Source organism: Ursus americanus, chromosome 20 (assembly GCF_024610735.1).
Source record: "Ursus americanus isolate L20-20 chromosome 20, mUrsAme1.1.p, whole genome shotgun sequence".
Taxonomy (NCBI): Eukaryota; Metazoa; Chordata; class Mammalia; order Carnivora; family Ursidae; genus Ursus; species Ursus americanus.
This window is the reverse complement of record NC_142146.1, coordinates 10,116,581-10,141,627: the sequence shown is the minus strand read 5'-3', so window position 1 is coordinate 10,141,627 and position 25,047 is coordinate 10,116,581. Positions and strand designations below refer to the sequence as shown.

The 25,047-nt window shown below is 41.1% G+C and overlaps 1 protein-coding gene across 3 annotated transcripts in view; it reads right to left on the bottom strand.

The window, feature by feature from the left end:
• Window positions 1-25,047, bottom strand: part of MYRIP (myosin VIIA and Rab interacting protein) — a 354,858-nt gene that overhangs the window by 157,775 nt on the left and 172,036 nt on the right. The gene's annotated exons all lie outside the window — the stretch shown is intronic.

The window sequence follows — 25,047 nt, the reverse complement described above, 5'->3', positions numbered from 1 at the left end:
GATTGTTCTAGCACACGTGCGTGATCTGAAAGCTAAGTGGTTTAAGGTCAGGGTCTGGGTTGGCTCTGAAAGAGGTGTGAGCTACCAACAGGACTCTTCAGGTGGGTTTTGGGCAACTGGCCCTGATGGAGCTGAATTTCTCTGACTCACTATAACAGTCGTGTAGGGCTCCCTAGATCTAGGGTCACAAGCCCACTGGGCAAGAAAAGTTAGAAATACATACCAAGGAGGGCTTTTCTGTGAATGAAAATGAGGGCCACATAATTAGGGACACCACTAAGTCCACTTTGCTCAGAACAGTCCCAGTTTACATCAAATCGATCTTAGAGCAATTAGAGCACTCCCTTTTCCTCTCAAAAGTGTCCCAGAAGGTTTAACTGATACACTATGTGATCTTAGATACAGTTAAATTCCAGATGTAACATTTTACATTCTTTTATCCCTAGGGACAAATATCAATGGAGCAAGTTCCCCTGCCAGCTTCTGTCTACTCTCTGGGTTTGCCACTGCTAAATTAGAAACTCTATTCTTTCTCCTAAAAGTCCTTCCACATTGCTTGGCCTCATCCCAGGGGTTACAGGGTTCCAACTGGAGTGGTCGGGGTTCTGAGGTCTCTGAGCACAGAGCACATTCTACCTTCCAGAGGTGCTCAAATCACGTTCTGACAGGTGGAAGTCCTAGCCCACCCACACCTCCTTCAGCAGAACCTATGGTCTGTAGTATCCCTTAAAATAGGGCTCTTTTCTCCAGAGCCCAAGCCAATGCTTGGCAGACAACCTGCCTTCTGCAGCACAAGAAGCAATGTCACAAGTGGTAATGTGGGAGGCCTGGGGGCGAGGAAGGGAGAGGAAACCACTGGAGTCTTTCTTACCCGCAGCTGAGATGCCTGTGGGAGGCTTATCCATATATAATCTCCGAGAGGAAGAAGAGGATCCTGAATTCAGCAGTGTTTGGGGCTCCATATCACTGAAATTTCTAAACTGCGTTTGAACAATGTGACACAAAAATCACTTTACAAAAGGCTCATGGTTTTGTTTTTACCCTCTAACCGAAATGAGAAAGTCAGATGGCAGCGCACTGCAAACTGTCACATGCAGTGAGAAAGCCGTTATCAATATTAATACAACCCCGCTCGCGGTGCCTACATTCCATCAGTGCACTAGCTAATGAAATGCCATCCTCATATTTGTTGATCACTGTGCCTCGGTTTTGAATGTCACTGTCAACAGCTGCCTTGAAGTACATTTACTTCACAGTCATGACATCTCATTTTCAAAAGTTGAGAACTGTGGGTTTATTTCACAAAACTTAAAAGAAAATGAAATGTTACTTTTATTCCAGCTTAAAAAATAACATTAGAGTTTCCGAAATACATGAAACTATAAAGAAAAAATCCGGCCATAATCCCCCCCCTCTGGATAGTCCTTGGTATTTAGGGGGAGTAGAATACTTTCAAATAATCCATGTCATGATAGTTGGCCACCTAAACCTCTTCTCCCCTTCGTCCCTGGTAACAGGACTTTAGCCATGTGGTGGCCAGCTCCCCTAGAGCCAAGTGTGGCTGTGTAACTATGTTTTGGACAATGGAATAGGGGCATAGGGGATGTGTACATTTTGAGGTCAGGTCCTTTATATGAAGGTGGGCCTCCTCCATGTTCTCCTCCCCTTCATGGGGTCCGGAACCCCATGTGGGTTAGGCATCAACAGTTAGAAGATTAGGCCCTGGGGCACTTGGTTACATAGGAATCCCTTGCAGTACTGTAATAATTACTGATACCTGGGTCTCACTCCAGTGATTTGGATTTAAGGGGCATGGAGTATGGCTGGGCAATGTGATTTTTCCAAAGCTCTCCAGAGGATTCTAACAGGAAGTCAGGTCTGAGAACTCTCTGCCCCTAGGAATGGTGGAGCCCTAAGGCCTTGAATGACTGTGTGGAGCAGACATATTGGGCAACCTGGAACACTCATCTTGGACCATCCTGAAAAGAATAGTCTATGTTCGTTCGTTCGTTCGTTTGTTTATTTATTTATTTATTTATTTATTTATTTATTTATTTATTTAAGAAAGTGAGAGAGAGACAGCATGAGCAGGGGGAGGGGCAGAGGGAGAAGCAGGCTCCCTGCTGAGAGTCTGAAGGGGGGGGGGCACTCAATCCCAGGACCCTGGGAAGATGACCTGAACCAAAGGCCAGACGCTCAACCGACTGAGCCACCCAGGTGCCCCACAGCCTTTGTTCTTTAAATCACTACAGGTGTTATATGCAACTAAGGAATCATTGAACACTACCCCAAAAACTAATGATGTACTATATGTTGGCTAATTGAATTTAAATAATAAAAAATGATAATTAAAAAAACTGTTCAGTTGCATTTTTAGAATTGGAAAGTATGTGTAAACTGTCCTCTAGAAGTTTGTATGAGTTTATAGTCCCACTAATTGTGCAACAGAATGCCTGTTTCCTGTATATAACTGGATATTGTTATTTCATTTTCTGTAAGCTGCCTGTTTGTATGCCTTTTTTTCTATTTTGGTATCTTTTTTTTTATTTGGTTTCTTATTAACTTTTATAATTTGAGGCTATTAGCCCTTTGAATTTATGTTACAGATATTCTTTCCCAGTGTGTCATTTGTAATAGCTGACTGTTTAGAGTAAATTTCATTACATAAGTTTCTAATTTTTATGTGGTCAAATTATTTTGTTTTGTTTTTTTTTTTAAGATTTTATTTATTTATTTGACAGAGATAGCCAGCGAGAGAGGGAACACAAACAGGGGGAGTGGTAGAGGAAGAAGCAGGCTCCTAGCAGAGGAGCCTGATGTGGGGCTCGATCCCAGAATGCTGGGATCACGCCCTGAGCCAAAGGCAGATGCTTAACGACTGCGCCACCCAGGCACCCCTATGTGGTCAAATTAAGATATATTTTATTTTAGAATTTCTGCATTTGGGGGGCTCAGCTCCCTCTGAGATTATACATTTTCCTGTTTTCATCTACTTTTTACAAAGTTCAGACTTTAATATTGAAATATTTGATTGACCTGGAATTTATTTTCATGTAACAATAACTTAAGGATACAGTCCCTCTTTCTTCAAGCTGGCCAGCTAGTTAAACCAAATACCATTCATTGAACCTTTCTCCACTGAACTGAAGTGCCATCAGTGTCACAGACTAAATAAGTCCATCTCCATCCTCTCTATGTAGCCTATTTTTTGGCTCTCTGTTCCATGAGCTACCTATTCAGGGCCAGCATGAAACTGTTATATACACAGTAGCCTTATTGCATGTTTAATATCTAGCAGGGAAAAAATGCTCTTTATTGCTCTTCTTTGTTTCCCCTGAGTTTTCATAGTGTTTCTTGTATTTATTTTTCCATACGAACTTTTACATTCAGCTTGGATAGCTTTAGTACACATCCTGTTGAGAATGTTCTTGGGCTCAAATGGAACTTACACATTGATTTAGAGAGAACTGAGCTTCAACAGCGTTGGCTTCTCCATCTAAAAACAGGGCATATTTCCACTTAGTGAAGTCTTCATTTATAGCCTGTCGAGATTTAATGTTGTTTTGTTTTTCCTTTTGGAGGCTATGGATTTCCTGTTATTCTGAGGCATCTTATCCTTTTTCGCTACTATTGCTGCTATAGATGGATGTTCTTTTCCATTATATTTGTAACTGTTTCAAGGTAGGAGAGTGACTGATTTTGGTATCCTAGCCTGGCAGTCATTTACCTACTCTTATGACTATAAGTGGTTTTCAGTAGCCCACCCTCCAGTTTCACAGTGACATCATCCGAAAATAATAGGGATTTTACCTCCTCTTTTTACATTTTTAGATATTTGACTTCTTTTCCTGTGATGTTAAATAACAGTGGTGATTGTGAACATCCTGACTTAAATGCCTACGCTGGTAGGTACTTAACTGCCTTTGGCTTCAGGAGAGAGGGAGTGAGTGGGCAAGCATGCACTCAGGTATTTATCATTAAGAAAATATTCACTCCTTCTCTAGAATGCATTTTAAAATGAAAAAGATAATGGATTTTGTCAAATGCATTTTTTAGCATCTATTCAGAGACTCATATGGCTGATTTCCCTTGGCTTATTAATATGTGATATTATATTAATAGATTTCTGAATTCCTTGTGTTTCTGGGATGAATACCACTTTATTTATGAGGTGTTGTTCTTTTAAATGTATTCGTGGATTCTATCAGCTTGTCTTTTATTTAAGGATTTTGCATTAACATTCATAAATGGAACTGATCTAATATTTTCATGTTCTGTACTATTTTTTCAGATTTTTGTGCTATCTTAGCATTGCATAACATTTTTTCTCTGTGCTATGAGCTTTTTTAATGATTTTAAAATTCTCAGTTAAGGCGCAGAAATGGGGCAATGGCTAGTGGTGATGAATCCTAGGAAGCAGGGATGTGATAGAGACAAGCCAATCTCAGTCAATACTCCATCTCTCCACTTTTTTTCTATACAACATGGTTATCCTCAAGGTACACTGAATGATCACCCCGTCTCTGACACCTAAACATTTCTGCTTCTGCCAGTTGAGCTGTATCAAGAATCAGTACCCAAATGTGTTTATGCTAGTTACACATAATTTAGTTCCATAATATGGAAGTAATGAAAGATGTGTCAAACAAAAGAAAAGTGTTCTATTAAAATGAAATCAAAAATTTGGGGAAGACTAGATAGACTTAAATTACATATGGGCAAGAAAACTAAATGATAGGGAAAAGTAAATAAATTAGAATTCTGCTTTTAGATTCTTTGCAACAATCTTTAGCCTCTTGCCCTAAAGAAGCTGCCATTAGAATTTTAACATAGCCCATCATGAATATGGTTTGTATGGAACTTCAATAAGTCCATAATTGAGGATCACAGCTCAGTCCTCCATTAAGGTATAGGCAAACAAATGTGTATTTACATGTTTTAAGTTTAAAAAGTTTTTAAAGTATGTATACTTCAGTAGGACCATTCCCTGAGGAATTAATTACATAAGAGGGCTTGTTTGTAACTAGCCACCGGCATTTACCACCTATAATATCCTAAAGGTATATATTCATTACAAAATATTCTTTGTTGTCTTTCCCAGTGTACAGTTGCTGTTAGTGCCTGGTCCAGAAAAAAATGCCTGAGAATTCTCCGGAACCAGTGAAAGACATCATAATATATTGATTTAAGAAGTCCACTAATGTGTAAAAAAGATTTTTAAGAAGCATGCCTAGATACACCTTAGGAAACTGAACAAAATAAAGGATAGTGAGAAAATCTTAAAAGCATCCAGAGAAAAAAGGCAGATTACCTAAAAGAGTGGCAGACAGCTGACCTCCCAGTAGCAATACTGGAAGTGACAGGATAGTGGAGACACAGTTTCAAGGAGGTTAAGGAAAGTAACTGCCAACCAAGAACTTTTTTACCACGGAAAATAACCTTCAAGAATGAAGGCAAAATCAAAGTATTTTCTTTCTGGGGCGCCTGGGTGGCACAGCGGTTAAGCATCTGCCTTCGGCTCAGGGCGTGATCCCGGTGTTCTGGGATCGAGCCCCACATCAGGCTCCTCCGCTATGAGCCTGCTTCTTCCTCTCCCACTCCCCCTGCTTGTGTTCCCTCTCTCACTGGCTGTCTCTGTCAAATAAATAAATAAATAAAATCTTTTTTTTTTAAAAAAAGGATAGGAACAGTTGACAAATTGTGAAGTACTAAAGGGTAAAAAAAATAAGTTAGGGGGCGCCTGGGAGCCTGCTTCTTCCTCTCCCACTCCCCCTGCTTGTGTTCCCTCTCTCGCTGGCTCTCTCTATCTCTGTCAAATAAATAAATAAAATCTTAAAAAAAAAAAAAAGTATTTCTCTGCTGTTGGTGGGTAGAATGCTACGTACATGTCTGTTGAGTCCATTTGTTCTATAGTGTAGTTCAAGTCTGCTGTTTCCTTATTGATTTTGTCTGGATGGCCTATCCATTGTTGAAAGTGGGGTACTGAAATCCCCTACTATATATACTGTATCACTGTCTATTTCTGCCTTCAGATCTGTCAATGTTTGCTTTATATATTTAGGTGCTCTGGTGTTGGGTGCATATATATATTTATAATTATTATATACTTCCTGATGAATTGGCCCTTTTTTAAAAAAAGATTTTATTTATTTATTTGTCAGAGAGAGCAAGCAGAAGCAGGTGGAGCAGCAAGCAGAGAGAGAAGCAGGCTCCCTGCTGAGCAGGGAGCCCGATGTGGGACTCAATCCCAGGATCCTGGGATCATGACTTGAGCCAAAGGCAGATGCTTAACTGACTGAGCCACCCAGGCATCCCATGAATTGACCCTTTTAATCATTATATAATGACCTTCCTTATTTCTTATGCAGCTACTATATGAAAGCTCCTCAAAAAATTAAAAATAGAACTACCATATGATCTAACAATCCCACTTCTGGGTATATACTACAAGAATTGAAATTGGGATCTGCATATCCAAGTTCACTGCAGCACTGCAGCTAAGTTATGGAAACAACCCAAATGTCCATCAACAGATGACCGGATAAAGAAAATGTGGTATATACTTACAATGGGATATTATTCAGCCTTAAAAAAGACAGAAATCCTTCCATTTGTGACAACATGGAAGAACCTAGAGAGCATTATGTGAAGTAAAACAATACAGTCACAAAAGGACAGATACTACATGATTCCACTTATATGGGGTACATGAAAATAGTCAAACTCCTGGTGCACTTGGGTGGCTCAGTCAGTTAAGCATTTGACTCTTGGTTTCGGCTCAGGTCATCATCTCAGTGTCGTGAGACTGAGCCCTGCATTGGGCTCTGCACTCAAAGGGGAGTCTGTTTGAGAGTCTCTTCTTCTCCTTCTGCCCCTGCCCTGCTTGTGCTCTCTCTCTCACCCACTCTCAAATAAATAAATAAATAAATAAATAAATAAATAAATAAGTCTTTAAAAAAAAAAAAGACTCCTAAAAACAGAGAATAGAACAGTAGTTACTAGGGGCCAGAGGAAAAGGGAAATGGAAAATTATCATTCAATTGATGTGAAGTTCCAGTTATGCAAGATGAATTAGTTCTAGAAATGTATGTACAGCAGAGTGCCTATAGTCAACATACTGTATTATGCACTTAAAAATTTGTTAAGAAGTCGGATCTCATGTTAAGTATTCTCACCTCTCTCTCTCTCTCTCTCTCTCTCACACACACACACACACACACACACACACACACACCACAAAGGAACACAAGGAAACTTTCGGAAGTGATGGATATGTCTATTACCTTGACTGCGGTTATGGTTTCATGACTGTATGCATATTTTCAAGCTCATCAAATTGTATACATTAAATATGTGCTTTTTTTTGGTGTATCTGTTATACCTCAATAAAGCTGCTAAGAAATAAGGCAACAGTAACAATCACAAAGAAACCAAAAACAACCACAACATATTCTGCCTAGAAGAGGCACGTCTAAAACACATGATATAGGAAGCTGGAAAGAAAAATAATGGAAAAAAAGTTTATATACCATGCAAACACTAACCAAAGAAATCTGTGTACCTATAGAAATATCAAACAAAATAGATTCTAGGGCAAACAACATTGTTAGACATAAAGAGAAATAATTCAAAATAAGATTTACCAGGAAGATACAATAATTCTAAACATGTATGCATCTAATAATATAGCCTCAGACACATAAAGGAAATAAAGCAGATAATGACAGAGCTATCAGAGAAATGGACACATAACCATACTGGGATATTTTTTACATGCCTCTTTAAAAATCATGTAACAAATAAATTAAAAGATCATTAAGAGTATAGGAGAGTGCGGATATGAATACATGCACATTCATGTATATACGTATACATACATATGACATACATACCTATATATGTATGTAGATCACTGCACCCACCAACTGCAGAGTATACATTTTTTTTTAACGAATACACACATTTACAAAAATTAACTATATACTAGACCACAAAGCAAGTCTCAAAACATTTCTCAGGACTAAAATCATACAGCAGGCATTTATGATCTCAATTCAATTAGGTTAGAATCAATAATAGAAATATAACTAAGATATCTCTATGTTTGGAAATTTAGAAAACACACTTCTAAATAATTCATGGTTTAAGATGATATTACAATAAAAATTGGAATATATTTTGAATTGAGTGATAACAAAAGCACTATGTATAAAAATTTGTAAATATAGTAAAACAGTATTTAGAAAAAATGTTATGGTTTCAAGTGCATATATTAGAATAGAATAAAGGTTGAAATTTGGTGAACTAAAGTACCTATTTTGATACCTTTCCCAGATGAGTCCTGTGACCTGCCTTCTGCATGCCAGCCCCCAAGGCACTGAAGATGCTGCAGAAAAATCACATAACCAATCTGGCTGGTTTCCCAATAAATAAAGGTGACTTCAAGTGAGCATGCCCTTCTGATCAACAATCCTTCTGTGTTTCTCTAGCAATGCACTTACCCTCCCTGCCACAAAGTCAACTTTTTTTTTTAAAAGATTTTATTGATTTATTTGAGAGAGAGAGAGAGAGAGAGAGAGCATAAGCAGGAGAGAGGGACAGAGGGAGAGGGAAAAGCAGACTCCACCCTGAAAAGAGAGCCCAATGTGGGGCTTGATCCCAGAACCCTGGGATCATGACCTGAGCTGAAGGCAGACACTTAACCGACTGAGCCACCCAGGTGCCCCAAGTCAACTCTTTTTTATGTCTTCTCTCCTCAAATATACTAGCTGATGCCCTTGCCTCAACTCCTCAGAGATAAAAAGATGCACCAAAAGTGAGTTCCTCATCTTCCCACCCTAAGCCTCCCAGCACCTTTCTCCCCACCCTCCAGTAATGGTGGAAAGGTCCTTCCTACCAGAAGCCAGTCCCTCCTTCATGCTCTGGATCCCATCTCCTCTTAGATGCCCAAGAGTCTCATACCCGGACTTAGCACTGTGTTCGTGATGACCAGTCTTTCCCTCCAAATGGGATCATCACATCCCTCTATATTTTTTATTGTAAATAAACAGATGCCCACTCCTTGCTGCCCCTTCTCTTCCAGATATCACCCTATTCTCTATGCCAAACTCCTGCAAAGAGCTGTCTAGATGGGCTGTCTGCATTTCCACATCCTCCACTTTCAATCCACCTGTCTTCATACCTGACCTTGTACCTCTTCCAAACATGAACTGTTATACCCCACATAATTGCCTGAGTCCCCTGGTCCTGCTATTTCCCTCATGGCCCACATTCTGGTCCCAACAAGATCCTTAGCACCTATCTGAGTAGCCCAAGTCCCAACAAGATCCTTAGCGCCTATCTGAGTAGCCCAAGGGACTTCTTCACCCAGGAAATTACAGCAGGGAACGAGTCAGGTCAGAAAATTTGGGGGATGGATCCTACTGCAGGTTAGAATGTTGAAATGGCTCTTCCTTCAAGGTTCTCCTCCCAGCCAGATTCTTATGTCAAAAGGCAAATGCCTTTTGCTTTGGTTTTGCTTGATAGCTTTTTTGACTCACTCCATGTGGAAGAGGAAGTATCACCTACCCAGGGAGTGCCACCCATTGGCTTGTGCTTTAGGGTATATGGAGCTCACCATAAACCACCATGAGGAACACCAGGAAGGACACCTGTCAGTGCCCAGCTGGAACCAAAGCATGGTTGGAGAAAATGGTATTTAGGATGTTAAAAAAAAAAAACAAAGCCAAGATTTCTAGCCCCTGAATCAAGTCTGACCAGCAAAAGCACTAGGCTCTAATTTGTAATCTCTCTGAGGGTAAGAACGGTGTCTCATTTGCTTTTATAATTTCCATGCTCTTGTGACTTAATGACATAATTGTTAAATGACTACATGAAGAGTGTCGACTTGAGCCATGATCTCTTGGCTCCACTCCGAAGGCCTTTCTCAGAGTACCTCTGTGGAGTTAGGCCTTTGGCTAACTTTAGAAGTTCACTAGGAGCAGTCTTGTGAAATCCTATGAAGTAATTATCAAACATATAGTCCCCCACATAAACACTTCCCTTCAAAAAGTGAAATGGAGAAAAGTCTCGCAGAATTAAAGGGCTCATAAACCCTTGTTTTGGCTGGAAGTCATGTTTTTCTCCCTCAGAATTTTGTAATCAATCAAGTTTTGTCTTCTGCTCTGGCCATCAAGGAACTCAGATACAAATGTGTGGTCCAACATCTGGAACGTGTCATTCACTGCAGGGTGCATTTTTGCATTATAATTAGTCTACATTTTCCTGGTCCCATTTTAAAATGTATTTCTATGCCTCTTTCTATTTTAGAGAAGATCTTTTTGTAAGATACTACAAACACTTTAACATAAGCTGGAGTAAAAATGAAAATGTTTAAAAACATGATTTGTAAGACACGAAAGAACAAATAGCGTATGACTCCACTTACCTGAGGTATCTAAAGTAGTGAAAATCTACAGAGACAGAAAGGAGAATGGTGGTTGCCACGGGCTGGGGGAAGTATTTAAGGGGTACAGGGTTTCAGTTTGGGATGATGAATTTGAAGATGGTTGTTGGTGGTGGGGGCACAACAATGGAAATGTACTTCATACACTGAGCCACGCATTTAATCATGATTAAAATCCTAAGTTTTATGTTAAGTATACCTTACCACAATTTAAAAAAATTTTAAAGTAACTTGTGAGATTTGGCCTGGAGGTAGATTGGATTAGAAGGTGCTGTAAATTTTTTAGATGAAATGAGCAAATGAAAAGTACCTGAGGAGTCACACATGTCATGGCAGTAGGGATAAAGAGGGGGTGGCATGTGTGGCTACTGTGCAGCCACTGCTGGGATAAGAGGGAGATGAGACATCCAGGTGCAACCCTAAAATGGGCAGCAACCTCTTGCTCTTGCAAAAGAGCCATGTTATTCAGCCCATTTGTCGTCTCTAATCATTTTTCCCATGAGTACCAGCTACCAATATATTCATTTATTTAGAAAGGCAGGACTCTGTTACTATATATATAGATATACAGCACAAGCTGGGCTTTCATCCTCCAGTTTTTTTTTCTTTTTTTTTTAAGTATAACGAGGTGAGTGAAGATGGGGCCGTGCTCATTTTTTGCAGCTGGTGACATGGAGCACATGTTTTCAAATCGGGCATCCATAAAGGCACAATGCATTTGCACCCTTCCTAACAGTGGGCAGTGGAAACAAACATTCCACCTTACTACTGTTAATACAAGACTAAACAGTGCTCTCCACATAGAAGTGTAACAACCACCTGCTAAAACACTAATGCAAAACCAGCAAAGGGTTTGGAACTAAAGCCAAAGCTAATGTACCCCTCACCTCAGTGAATCACCATCACCCAAGGGGGCTACGCTTGGGGGAATCTTTGCCTTTGTCTTGTGCATAACTTGAAAGCCATGTCCTTGATTGCATGTGTTTGATCCCATTTCATATCTCCTCCAGGTGGTGAAAGGATTAATGACTGTAATATTTTGCACAGAGCTGATGTTTTGGCTTTCAGGGCCAAATGATCTCACTGGGAGAAAACTCTAGACAATCCATCCTCAATACCAAGTCCGGTTTCAGTGTCACAAATCTGACACTATATCCTCAACCATCTCAAGAAGTTAATAGAATCTTTTAAAGAAACAGGAGGAAAACATTCAAAGTCATTGATCTATTTGACTTTCCTACAGCAAAAACACTGTTTTATTCCCAGCAAAGTAGTAAGAATTTAAAAGACTGAGAGAGCCTGACATTGGAGTTTGTGCTGCAACTGATGTTTGTTGCTGATGGCAGAGTAAGCTTGTACACTTCTGTGACAAAGCAATATGGGGCTAAGAGTCAGAGATACATGCATGGTCTTTGAGCCATGAGTTCTATGCTAGGAGTAAAAGGACATCCATAGGAAGGTGTTCATGGGAGTATTGTCTAGAGTTGCAAAACAAAATTGGGAAAAGAAATGCCAATGTTTAAACTCACCAAAGTGGGTTATGAATGTTGTATAGAAATATGGTACTGTATGGTGACTAACATAAATAATAAAAAATTATTATTAAAAAATAAATAAAAAGAAATATGGATAGAATGTAGATAAAAGTTGATCTATTGAAGTAAATAGTAGGTATTAGCATGATGATCGGCACACAATCTATGGGTTTATATGGATGATATATGTAGAGATGATGAGAACTCCATTAAGGTGACAGAAGAATGGGCTGGCCCGTACCAGGCTCCTGATAGGTAATTCATAAATGTCAGCATTGACATTGTTACTACCACCTCTTAGACTTCATTTCAGGGTGTCTAGGGCATATCAGGAAGAGGAAAGGTTGGGTTTTATGTGGAATATCCCCCTTTACAATGGAGGCAGAGCTAACAAGGTCTCCCCATGTAGAAATAAAGCCTATCATTCATTCTGAGTATAATATCCAGCTTGACTTGGGGAGCCAGCCAATCACCCTCCTCTCTACTGGGGGAAAACCCACACAATATAATAGACTGCCATCGCTCACCAGAACCCTCCTGGTATTTTGGAGGGAACAGCTCTTCTTGGCCTGAGACTGTCCCACATCCCCAAAGATGCCTGGCCCCTATGCACCAGAGCCAGCAGTAACCCCAGTCATTGTGATAATCAAAATATTCCCACTAAAGATATTTTTGAACTCCCCCTGGGCAGTGATACTGACTCCCTTGAGAATCACTGGGTCCATGCCCACCCAGACCCCAGCCTTGCTTTACACCTGCCTATGGCCTTTGTTCAAACACATCTACACGTGGAGAAGGGGTGCACATCTTGCTGAGTGCTTGCTTAGCTTATAGCATTTCTAACTGCAGGCATGTTCTCTTCTTTTTCTGAAAGGTCATCACTATGTTTAAGAATAACAGTCATTGTTTTCCTGATTACTTAAGTCATAAGCGTTGATTGTAGAAACTCTGGAAACTACAAAAAGCAAAAGGGATATGAAAGTTGCCCAATACATGGAGAGACACTTGTTTTTAATTTTACACAAACACATGCATATTATTTGTACACAGAGTATATTTGCACTCATTATAAAACTGGGGGCATATTGTAGGATAGGGAGACATGAATAAATTAAGTGCAAGTCGGGGGGCAATGCAGACTGCTGAAAATACCTTAGACAGCAATCAGTATTTTAATCATCTATTTGCTCCTATGGCATAACCTGCAGTCCTATCCAAGTGAGTAGTAAGTGTGAATTACTGGGAATACAGAACTTCCTCTGTAACAAGATTCCACTGAGTAAATTCTAAGACTTCCAAATACACTAATTAAAAAAAATATATTCAGGCAGAATTTTTAAGTTAGGAATCTGATATACATTTAAACTAGAGTTACGGCCTCAAGGGGATCACAGGTTTTCATTTATGTCAGAAGATTTTAGGAATGGATTAAAATTCTTATTAAAGTGTTGAAACCAGTATTTATTAATAGCCTCAATTCCACCCCAAGCAAATACTGCCAACACCTTTTGGGCAGAAGTGGAGATGTCACAAAAATAAAGGAAAAAGGTTTTCTCCAGACCTGAGGACTGGGTTATGTCCCCACCCCTCGGCTCAGAGGTGCAGTTTTAGGGAGGCATTTCCTTTAACATATCAGGATGGCCTCTGGGGCCCCAGAAAATTTGTAGTCTGAGTGTTTCAGAGCTTCCAAGGCAGAATCTTCCAAATGCACATGGGAAAGCGCAGGACCCCAATGTTCATAGCAGCATTGTCCACAATAGCTAAATCATGGAAGGAGCCGAGATGCCCTTCAACAGATGACTAGATTAAGAAGATGTGGTCCATGTATACAATGGAATATTACTCAGCCATCAAAAAAGAACAATTTCTCAACATTTGCTGCAACATGGACGGGCCTGGAGGAGATAATGCTAAGTGAAATAAGTCAAGCAGAGAAAGACAATTATCATATGGTTTCACTCATTTATGGAACATAAGAAGTAGGAAGATCGGTAGGAGAAGAAAGGGAAGAAGAAAGGGGGGGTAAACAGAAGGGGGAATGAACCATGAGAGACTATGGACTCTGGGAAACAAACTGAGGGCCTCAGAGGGGAGGGGAGTGGGGGAATGGGATAGGCTGGTGATAGGTATTAAGGAGGGCAGGTATTGCATGGTGCACTGGGTGTTATACGCAAGTAATGAATCATGGAACTTTACATCAAAAACTAGGGATGTACTGTATGGTGACTAACATAATATAATAAAAAATATTATTAAAAAAAAGGAAAGAGCAGGACAAAAGCCACATTGTGTGTGTGTGTGTGTGTGTGTGTGTGTATGTGTGTGTGTGTGTGTGTGTGTTGGCGGGGGTGAGACAGCCCAGGGGCTTCCGCATCTCATCTGAGAGGTCTGCTTTCCCTCTTTCTCCATCAACTTCTCTGAAACAGTGAGCGTCACTACAACCCTAAACTCACCTCTGCTCCCACTCTGTGGTCCCTGAGAGGTCGTGCAGAAAGCTGCAGGGTCCTTCCCCCCCATGCCACAGGCCTTTTCCTCTTGGAACGGAGAGCAGGAGCACAGCTGAGCTGTCAGTGCAATGAAGCCACCACTCAGCCCCTTCTCCAGCCTTGGCCCGGCCCTGCAGAAATGCTGGTCCGCGGGACACAGCTGGGCCCCGAGACTTCAACTTCCCATCTGCTGGGCATGCCCTGTTTGCCAGGCATTGTGCTTGAGCTGTGGGGTGACAAAGAGGAAGAAATCCAGATCCCATCTTCCAGGGTTGGCGGAATAAAGCTCAACTGTGTGCTGAGATGAGGGACAATAGAGCCACCGGCTCCTTCTTGGTGTAATGCTGTGAAGGGCAACATCTATGAAATCCTTCCTGGGGTTAAAAGCATCTCCCTTTTGTCTTAAAACTGTCACCTTCTCTGTGGTGCCCACATGTTGTGACTTTTTCTACTACTTGCCACTGGCTGTTTCTATCTCTTTCTTAAGCTTTAGTCACGCTGACGCCAGTCCCAGACTCACACCCTGAGGTCCCAGCTTTGAGGGGTGCAAGCTACAGGACTGACATCAACCTCCCCCAAATGACACTGATGGGTAAGAGATAAGAAACACAGAAAATCTCTGACAGGGTGTGATAAGTTGAATTGTGTGGTCCTTCCCTCAAAAAAAAAAAATCAGTGGAAGTCCCCACTAGGACCTGAGAATGTGGCCTTACCTGGAAATAGGGTCAATACAGATGCAATCAGTTAAGTTAAAATGAAGTCATAGAGGAGACCTTAACGCAATATGACTGGTGTCCTTATAAGAACACTGCCGTGTGAAGATGGAAACAAACGGGACGGGACAATGTCATGTGACCGTGAAGGTAGGGACGAGAGTTAGGCAGCTGCTAGCCACGGAATGCCAGATTGCTGGCGAACCACCTGGAGCCAGGAAGAGGAGAGGAACGATTGCCCTACGGGTTTCAGAGGGGGCATGGCCACGCCCACACCGCAATTTCAAATGGCTAGCCTCCAGAACTGGGAAACAATGCATCTCTGTCAAGTCAAGCCACCCAAGTTTGTCGTACTTCGTTACAGTGGTCCTAGGAAAGCAAGACACAGGGTTCGTGTTACTCATCTGTAGGCAGCCTGGAAACTGGTAGGTTATCACTGTCTAAATATCATTTACCAAAGACCACAGTTGTCTCATGTCCTCCCTTAGGGATACGCTCCTTTGACACACTCCGTGTGCCCGACTCGTCACTTTTACCAGGGTGAGGAATGAAGTCACAGGGTGAGGAGACTTCTTGAATCACCAAAGGCTCATTTTATCACTTTTGACAACTAAGATCAACGCCTGCTTTTGTGGGGCTGTGCAGCTGCTTCTAACGAAGGCAAGGAGACCATTAGCTCAAGGAACAGCAGCGTCAACCAGACTCGGGCGCCCTGGAATCTATGCGGCGTGAGGACACCCGTCCTTGTCTGTCTTGCTCTAGATACTGTTTCACAACCTTTCGTCTTCATTTCTGCCTGCCCAGGGAGTCTTTTTAGACATCTATTTCTAACTCCCTCCCGATGAAATTTTAATACCAGTTATATTGTCTATCACTGTAGATACTATAGTACGTCTGTGCTTTATACAGAAACAGAGCAAGACCCCCCTTCCCTCCAAAGACCAGATTTTGCCCACTTGGGGAAAGACAGTCCTGGTGAGAATATACACCCGAGAGTCAAAGACTCAAAGCTAGTTTTAGATTCAGCTCCCACCCTTACCTGGAACATGCCCACGGGCAAGTTACTGCCTCGGTGAGCTCAGTGCCTACAACTATAAAAGGGAGTGCTATCCACCTCACAGGACTAGATACCACGAAGGGGAGAGTGTTGGCACCTGACCTCCTTCTCCTAAAATCTATTCTCCATCCTTAGATTCAGCCCTCAGAAAATTAGCCTTGCCCAACCTGACTGCGCTTACCAGTCTGCCCAGTTGTTCCACTTTTTTACTTTTTATTTTGTCCAGCCTGCCTTTATCTCCTGTCCTCACCTGCTGAACTTGAACCTTGAAGAAGCCCAGCTAACACATCCCTTCCTCTGGGACACCTGTCTTGCCGCTGTTCTTCAGAGGGGAGGGGGGCCCCCTGCGTTGGGCCCCAAGCGTTCCACAGCCTCCAACAGAGCTCCTTTCACTGCTTCACAACTCTTCATGCATAGACCTTTCTCCAGGTTACCATGCAGGCTGCATGAACAGTCCTGTGGTCCTTCTCACTCTCCAGTCTTGGCTGTAACTGTAGGCCTGGCCATTTGCTGAGTGAACCGGCATCTCTGCTAATCTGAGAAATTGCAAAAAGATCAAACTCTCAGGCTGGCCCTTTCCCCAAAGTAACCATCCTGGAACTTTGCAAAGAAGCTTCAGGAAAAAAGGAGAAAAGAAACACTACAAAGAAAGGGCACATCAAGGAGCACCTGGGTGGCTCAGTTGATTGAGCATCTGACTCTTGATTTCAGGTCATGATCTCAGGGTCCTGAGATCGAGCCCTGTGTTGGGCTCGGTGCTCAGCAGGGAGTCACTTGAGATTCTCTCTCTCCCTCTCCCCCTGCCCACCCCCCGCAAGAGCGTGCACTCTTTCTCTCTAAAAATAAATAAAATATTTTTAATAAAATAAAAGGCATATCAAGAATTCATACCCTCAAAATTCTACAGCAAACAACACACACAAATGAAAATGGGAACAAAGCGTTCTCTAGAAACTCAGTGACGGGCAGTACACAGTTGCTGTGCAGGCTGAACTCAAGAATTTATGGAGAAAATAAGTGAAAAATATGTCAATTTGCCATGAGATGTATCATTGTGTATTTCCAGTAAAAGGAGTGCTCTTTTATATAACCATGTAGAGTGATCAATGTCAGAAAATTTAAATTTAATCCAATACTATTCTAGTATTATCCATGTTCAAATTTTGTCGATTGTCCCTATGTCCATTGCGGCTGTTTTCCCTCACCTCAGGAGATGATCAAGGATTAGGCATTTCATTTGACTATCATGTTCTGCTAGTCTTCTTTAACTTGAACATTTCCTTGTTTGTTTGTTTTTTTTTTTTTTTGTCTTTCATGACATCAACATTTAGAACACTTCAATCCAGTTATTTTGTGTAATATCCCTCAGTAGGTACTTGTCTGATGTTTCTCAAGATTTGAAATTTGGAAGGGTAGATCGCCTCTCATGGTATGTGAATGGAACTTCACCCCAACTTTTCCCAATTTATTTTTCCTCCAAATTCTTCAACCTAGTCAAGAGGTTTGTCAATTTTACATTTTTTTTTCACCGAATAGCCCTGTGTAAGATGGGATTTTCCAAGTACACAGTAAATTAATTTGACTCGCTGCATCATGGTGGGTAAAGACATCAAGAGCTAATCTTCCAATATAAACTAAATGAAAATGGGTCATGGCTCTACCAACACAAGTAACTCAATTGAGGTGATCGTTTGAAGAGCAGACACCTTTTACACAAGGCCAAGTCTACAAGTGAATGGGCAATTATAATGATAGCTTCTTATTTTCCTGGTGCTTGGTAAGTATATATTCATATTTCTTTTAAGACACACCCTGATTTCAGGATCATTAAATGTGAAAATGTGGGCATCTCAGTTTAATCAAATTAACAGTGTCTATAGTTAATCGTATCTGATTAGTCAAGATTCCGGTGCCTAGGGATTCTGGATAGGTCTCCTACAAATTACACATATTCTAGAACTTTTATTAATTTAAAAATAAAATATATTTGGTACAAGTTTTACACTAAATAGTGTTTTAAAATCTTTTGATATTGTGTCTCATTTCCATAAGAAGGTAGAATTTTTAAAAATGCATGATACAATGAAGCTTTTAATCAAAGATATCTATAGCAACATCAACATGCATATCCTGTTGAATGATTATGAAACCATCCAATTCAACTGTGTAAGCCTAAAATCTTTAATTTGTTGGTTTAATATAAAAATCTCATACTCAAATCCTTAATGTTTCCCAAGAAACACTATGCTCTAAAATATTCAAGTATTACCACACACGTGTAGGTCTTATTTGCAAAATAATCACGAACAGAACATACACTTATTGTCAGTGTTTTTTCCCTTGGGATAAGGAAAAATAAGAAAACTTTTGAGTTTATTCAAAACATAGTCCACAAACCAAAAGTGGCAGAATTGTTTCAGCTCAATCACTTTCATTTATAAAAGAAGCATTTAGACGGGAGGTTTCAGGTTTAAAAATAACAGCATGAGGCATAACTGCTTGCTCTCTTCTCTCAAACCATCTAAGAAGGGCTCACAGTTCTCAGGCAAAATGGTCAGGGCACAGAGTCCTCCAAAGCAGGGGTCATCCCTTAAAGGCAAAATTAATGATGCCTGGTGAAATTTAAAAAAAGACTCTGTTTTTGCTGTTTGACAGTTGACAAATTTGGTTGTTTTTGTTTGGTTTGTTTGTTTTAGAGAGAGAGAGCATGAGAGAGCACACAAGCAGGGGATGGGGGGAGGGGTAGAGAGAATCTCAAGACATGGGGCTCGATCTCACGACCCTGAGGTCATGACCTGAGCTGAAATCAAGAGCTGGATGCTTAACCTCAGGGTCATGACCTGAGCTGAAATCAAGAGCTGGATGCTTAACCAGATGAGTCACTCAGGTGCCGTGATAGCCGGCAACTTTGAAGTCCCCTCCTTTCCTCTGCATTTTGCCCTACATCTGGGCAAGCTGATAAGAAAGCCACTCACCCCAAGCAATCCCCGAGCCCCATGCAGGAATGCTTACCCCTCATCCTGTCTTATGACCCAGGCACTATAAAATCCTAATCACTCTCTGCTTTGCTTATTACCTGGATTTTCATGACCCTTCCAGCTGTCCCCAGAAAGTCACATTACATGAGTAATAAAACTTTTCATATCCTCTTGGTGGGTGTGGGGTCATCAGTCTCAACATTTAAACAAATTTTAGGTCATGTTGATCCAGCATCCGGGCAGTCACAAAACACCTGGCTTAGATCGGCAAGGCCAAGGTGCATGTAGGCTATAAGATCCTACCAGTATGTTTTGCAGCATAGAGTGGCAGGATAGGGGCAGCTAAACAAAGTAACACACAGGGCCCTGTGCTTGAAGGAAGCAGGCAGGATGGAGGAGAAAGTGCAAGTGACAAGCTTCCCCCAGAAACTCTGATTTTAGACAGTTCGAAAAGTAAATGTTGACAATTCATGTACACACACACACACACACACACACACACACTGTGGCATGCAGGGCTCACTGTAAGGGTGGGCAAATCTTGTTAGCCCTTGAGAAAGAGTTCTGTGGTAGCAGACCAAAATTCCAGGTTAACAGCTACTTCATTTAGACTTTTCAGGCTCCTCTGTCACTTAAACATTCTGCAGGGGGGAGATACGGGAAGAATGCTCTCCCTTCAAAACACATACTTCAAAGGAGCTATCACATGATTTTTGCAAAGATACTTCCAGACAAAATTTTTTTCAAAAAGAATATTACAAATTGCTGCTAGACAAAGAATTCAGACTAATAAGAAAAAAGTTCTAATGAAGAGAATAGGAAACAACAGGCATAGATCAGCAGTGAGATGGTGGGATTTGGGAAGGAAATGAAACAAAAAGAATAATTACAGAAATGAATTCGTAGAAGCAGAAAGGAGAAGAGACGTTGCTGGAAACCCAGTCAAGGACACGGGCTATGGGCTGGAGTAAATACAGCCATACAGCAATGGGAAAGGGAAGGGCAGGGGTCCGAGGTCCGCAGATGGCAGGACGGAGATGGAAGGTGGGTAGCAGGGGACCACAGCTCGCATAACTGCTGTCCCTGAGAAAGAGAGACATCCAACCAACAGAAAATCAATATGTGGATGATATTGTAGAACAGTGGTTCTCCAAGTGGGATCCTCAGCCCAACATCATCACCTGGGAATTTAACAGAAATACACATTTTAGAGCCCTTCCCAAGACCTAACCAAATCAGAAACTCTGGGTTCAGGCCTAGCAAGTTGTGTTTTTAACAAGCTCTCTAGGTGATTCTGGCACTCAAATTTAGATACACTATCATGGAAAATCATTTCTCCCAGATAAAGGAAGATCTCCATTACAGATTAAAGGACACCTTGGATTTTAAGAAAATCAGGTACTAAATATTAACACTGTGGCATATCTATAGGCATTCAGGCCCAAAACAAAACAAGACAAAAGTAAAAATGAAGTCACTGGCACTGGGAGAGAAAAATCAGGCTGGCTTTCTTATTTCCCGCTGCTACATTTGATGACAGGGAACAGCAAGACAGTAGCTACAGAAGTCCTCAGAGAAAAGATTTCCAATGGTTTTTATTTACGAACAAATGTAGAACAGGTCTCAAAGCCAGGTTTAGTGATACTAAACCTAGTTCTCTTTTGCTTTGATCATATCACCCCTTAGAAGACATGCATTAATGCTTCTGGATATAACTCACCATTCTCCTTTGTACGAGGAGTTTTTGCTTTTCTTAGACCCCTTCCTGCTAGACTGCCTGCCTTATAGCTGTTTCACCTCTCAGGATCAGCCCCAAGCAATTGAGTGCATGAAAAAAGGGAAAGCAGCAGACTCAACTCGGTCAGGGATCCAGCAGCTTCATATACTGGAAGGTGGCCTCACAGAACCTGAGAGAATCTTTTTTAATTTCATTAATTAAGTTTTAGTTGTATGCAACTGATGCATCACTGAACTCTGCCTCCGAAACTAATAATACACTGTATGTTAATTAACTGAATTTAAATTTAAAAAAAGAAAGAAAAGAATCTGAGAGAATCTTCAAGATTAATCAGAGTTTGCCTCTTTAGGAGGGTCTTCCCTGACCCCCTTTCCTCCACCACTCTCAGCCACCCTATCTTGCTTTGTTTTTCCTTGTTAAAGTTATCCACAGCAAATGTATCTGTATTTGTCCATTGTCTGTCTTCGTTCACTGCCTGTCTCTCTCCACTAGCGTACAGGGTCAATGGGAGTTAGGACTCGGTCTGTTTGGTTCACTCTGTTTCCTTAGTGCCTACCTAGCACAGTCCCTGGCACATAGTAGGTTCTCAATAAATTTATCGAATAACTGAATAGAGACCTGCCCTTGGAGATAAGGAAACTGAGATCCCACGTGAAGAAAGGATGACCCTCAAAGCAAATGCTATTGCTATTAATAGATTTATTATTTGATTTAAATAATTGATTTAAATACATACATAGTCCTCAAATTTAATATTAACTGTGTTGGTATTTGCTGGGAGGGACGCCTGAGGAGAAGTCTGCACCTATGTCAACAGAATTTCAGGATCTTGGTGAAGCAAGATGTGATACAGATGAGCCAATGATGGCCCCTGTGTATTGGTCACTACGTCGTCTATTTGTCTCTGCAGGTTGAGACTCATTAGCTTAAAAGCCCGCTGGCACCATACTCAAAATTTAAGCATTTAATTATTTTTAAAAATAGCCCAAACAAGCAGATTTTTAGCCATTTAGAGCCTGCCTGCTTTGCACATCTCCCAAAACTTCACTTCACAGCTGTTGGCTTTCGTGGTGATAAGCTTCCAAGCTGCTACAGTCCTCTAGGGCTCTCTGACCCCGAGCCCTGCAGTGCCCCTGGGGGACATCCCTCTTCCCCATGAGTCCCCCTTGCTCTTCTCCCCTTCCGAGGAGCAATCCCCAGGTAGACTCTGGGTTGGTTAGTTTGCACACTGAAGACACACTCTGGGCTGGGCCCTTTGCCATCTCCAAGAACTGGCTAGGCTTAGGAGGGGTAGTCTCTCTGCAACCAGAAAGGGTTTTTTAAGATGTCAAAATACAATATGCAGAAAACTAAAAATATTCACAGTACATTGGGTCACTTCCACTCATATCTTATTAGCTAGAGCAAGTCATATGGCTATACCTCTCCTCAAGAAGATAAAGAAGAGCCGTCTCTCCATGTGCCTGGAAAGAGGAGAGCTGGGAATAACAGTGAACAGTGCTAATCTCTACCACAAACAGTACTGAGAAAGGTCTGAGAGGGAAGAAAGCATGATCACAGAACTGTAAATACTGACACTTCTTAAAAAGAAAGAAAAGCCTAATGATGAAACCAATCAACTAACTAAAAGATTCAAAATCAAAATAATGACCTCCAGAATGGGCAAATGATGAGCTCCAATGCCATCTGCATAGAAGATGGAGACTAATAGCTGTGTGCCCCTCCTTGGCTGGCAAGTATGTGTCTGGCTTTTCTGTGGCAGCAGTGGCAGAGGTCCCAGTGCCAAGTGGGTGCTGGAAGGCAGCTGCGTGGGATCTCCACATGGTGGCAGAGATTGTGCCTGACACGTGTCGTCTGGGAGCCAGAAGTAGGAAGGAGATCCCTGATTTCTGTGGCTTCATAAACGTTTCCTGCTTCCTGCTCTTGGCCAAGGAAGCAATCCCTTTGCTAGGTCAGTTCTCCAGGTTGTTCTGGGAGTCCTTCCTAGAAACTTGGCCTGATGCATGTTCCTCTAGTCCTGCCAACAATACACATGCATCTAATTCTCTATATTAAAAATCTCTCTGCTCAAAATAGGCACATTGGCCTCCTTATTTGTAACTGAGCTGTTACTGATACATATTACCTCAATTCTTAGGCCCAAATCAGTTTTAGGTGGATTGAAGAATTACAGAAGTCCCCCCTCATCCAAGGGGGATACATTCCAAGACTCCCAGTGGATGCCTGAAACCACAGATAGTACTGCACTGTATATATGCTGTGTTTTTTTCCTATACATACACATCTATGGTAAAGTTTAATTTATAAGTTAGGCACAGTAAGGGATTCATGACAGTAACTAATAATAAAATAGAACACATAACAATGTACTGTAATGAAAGTTATGCGAATATGGTCTCTGTTTCTCAAAATATCTTACCGTGCTATATTCACCCTTCTTATTGTGATGAGGTGAGATGATAAAATGCCTATGTGAGGATACAAAGTGAGGTGAATGACGCAGGCACTGTGACAGAGCGTTAGGCTACTACTGACCTTCTGATAATTTGTCAGGAGGAACATCTGCTTCCAGACTGGGGTTGACTGCAAGTAATTGAAATCGTGGTAAGTGAAACCAAGGGTAAGGGAGCGGGGGTTACTACTGTACATTGAAAGCAAAACTTTAAAACTTCTAGAAGAATATGTAGTAGAATATATTTATACCCTGAGAATTGGGAAGAATCTCTTTAAAAGACTCAATTTCTGGGGCGCCTGGGTGGCACAGCGGTTAAGCATCTGCCTTCGGCTCAGGGCGTGATCCCCGCGTTCTGGGATCGAGCCCCACATCAGGCTCCTCCCTGTGAGCCTGCTTCTTCCTCTCCCACTCCCCCTGCTTGTGTTCCCTCTCTCGCTGGCTGTCTCTCTCTGTCGAATAAATAAATAAAATCTTAAAAAAATAAAAATAAAAATAAAAGACTCAATTTCTCTCTCTCTTTTTTTTTTTTGAAAGAGAGAGAGTATGCACGTGTGTGTCTGTGGGTGGGGCAGCGGGAGAGGGAGAGAGAGAATCATTTTTTTTTTTAAGATTTCATTTATTTATTTGAAAGGGAGAGAGAGAGAGAGACTAAGAGAGAGAGAGAGCGTGCATACATGAGCAGGGGAGGGAGAAGCAGACTCCCCGCTGAGCAGGAAGCTTGATGTGGGGCTCAATCCCAGGACCCTGGGATCATGACCTGAGCTGAAGGCAGATGCTTAACCGACTGAGCCACCCAGGCATCCCGGAGAGAGAGAATCTTAAGCAGGCTGCATGCTCATTATGGAGCCCAACACGGGGCTCGATCTCACGACCCTGAGATCATGACCTGAACTGAAATCGAGTTGGATGCTTAATTGATGGAGCCACCCAGGCACCCCAAAAGATTGATTTCTAACTATAAAGGAAAAGACTGAGAAATTTGACTACGTTAAAATTTAATACTTACACTTATCAAAAAAATGAAAGGAAAGGCCACAGTCTGAGAGAGGATATTGGCAGACAAACAAAAGATTTGGGACTGGTATTCATAATATAAAAAGAAATTCTACTTGTTATTAAGGAAAAAGAAGAAACTAAATAGGAAAATCAATAAAAGTAACAAATAGGCAATTCGTAGAAGAAGAAATATAAATGACTGGGAAACATAATAAAGATATATAAGTTCACTAGCAAAATAAAATGCAATCAAACCTTAACTTACATTATGTAAGTTAAAAATATAATTAAAACACAATTAAAAACATTATTTTATATCTATCAGATTTGTAAGAATTAAAAATACATTTTGATACCACCTGTTATTGAGGATGTGACAGAAAGGGATTTTTTTTTTTTTTTTTTACTAATTGTGGGAATATAAACTGCTATAATTCTGATGGAAAACAGTTGGGATTTAACTAATAAAGTGGAATATGTGTATACCCTACAACTTAAAAATCAGTCCTAGCTATATACTCTAGAAAAACTCTTGCAGGTGTATATAAATGTGTAAGAATGTCGTGGTAGAATTGTTTCATTACAGCTAAAAACGAGAAACAATGTAAACATCCATTAGCAGGAGAACAGGAATTGTGACGCAGT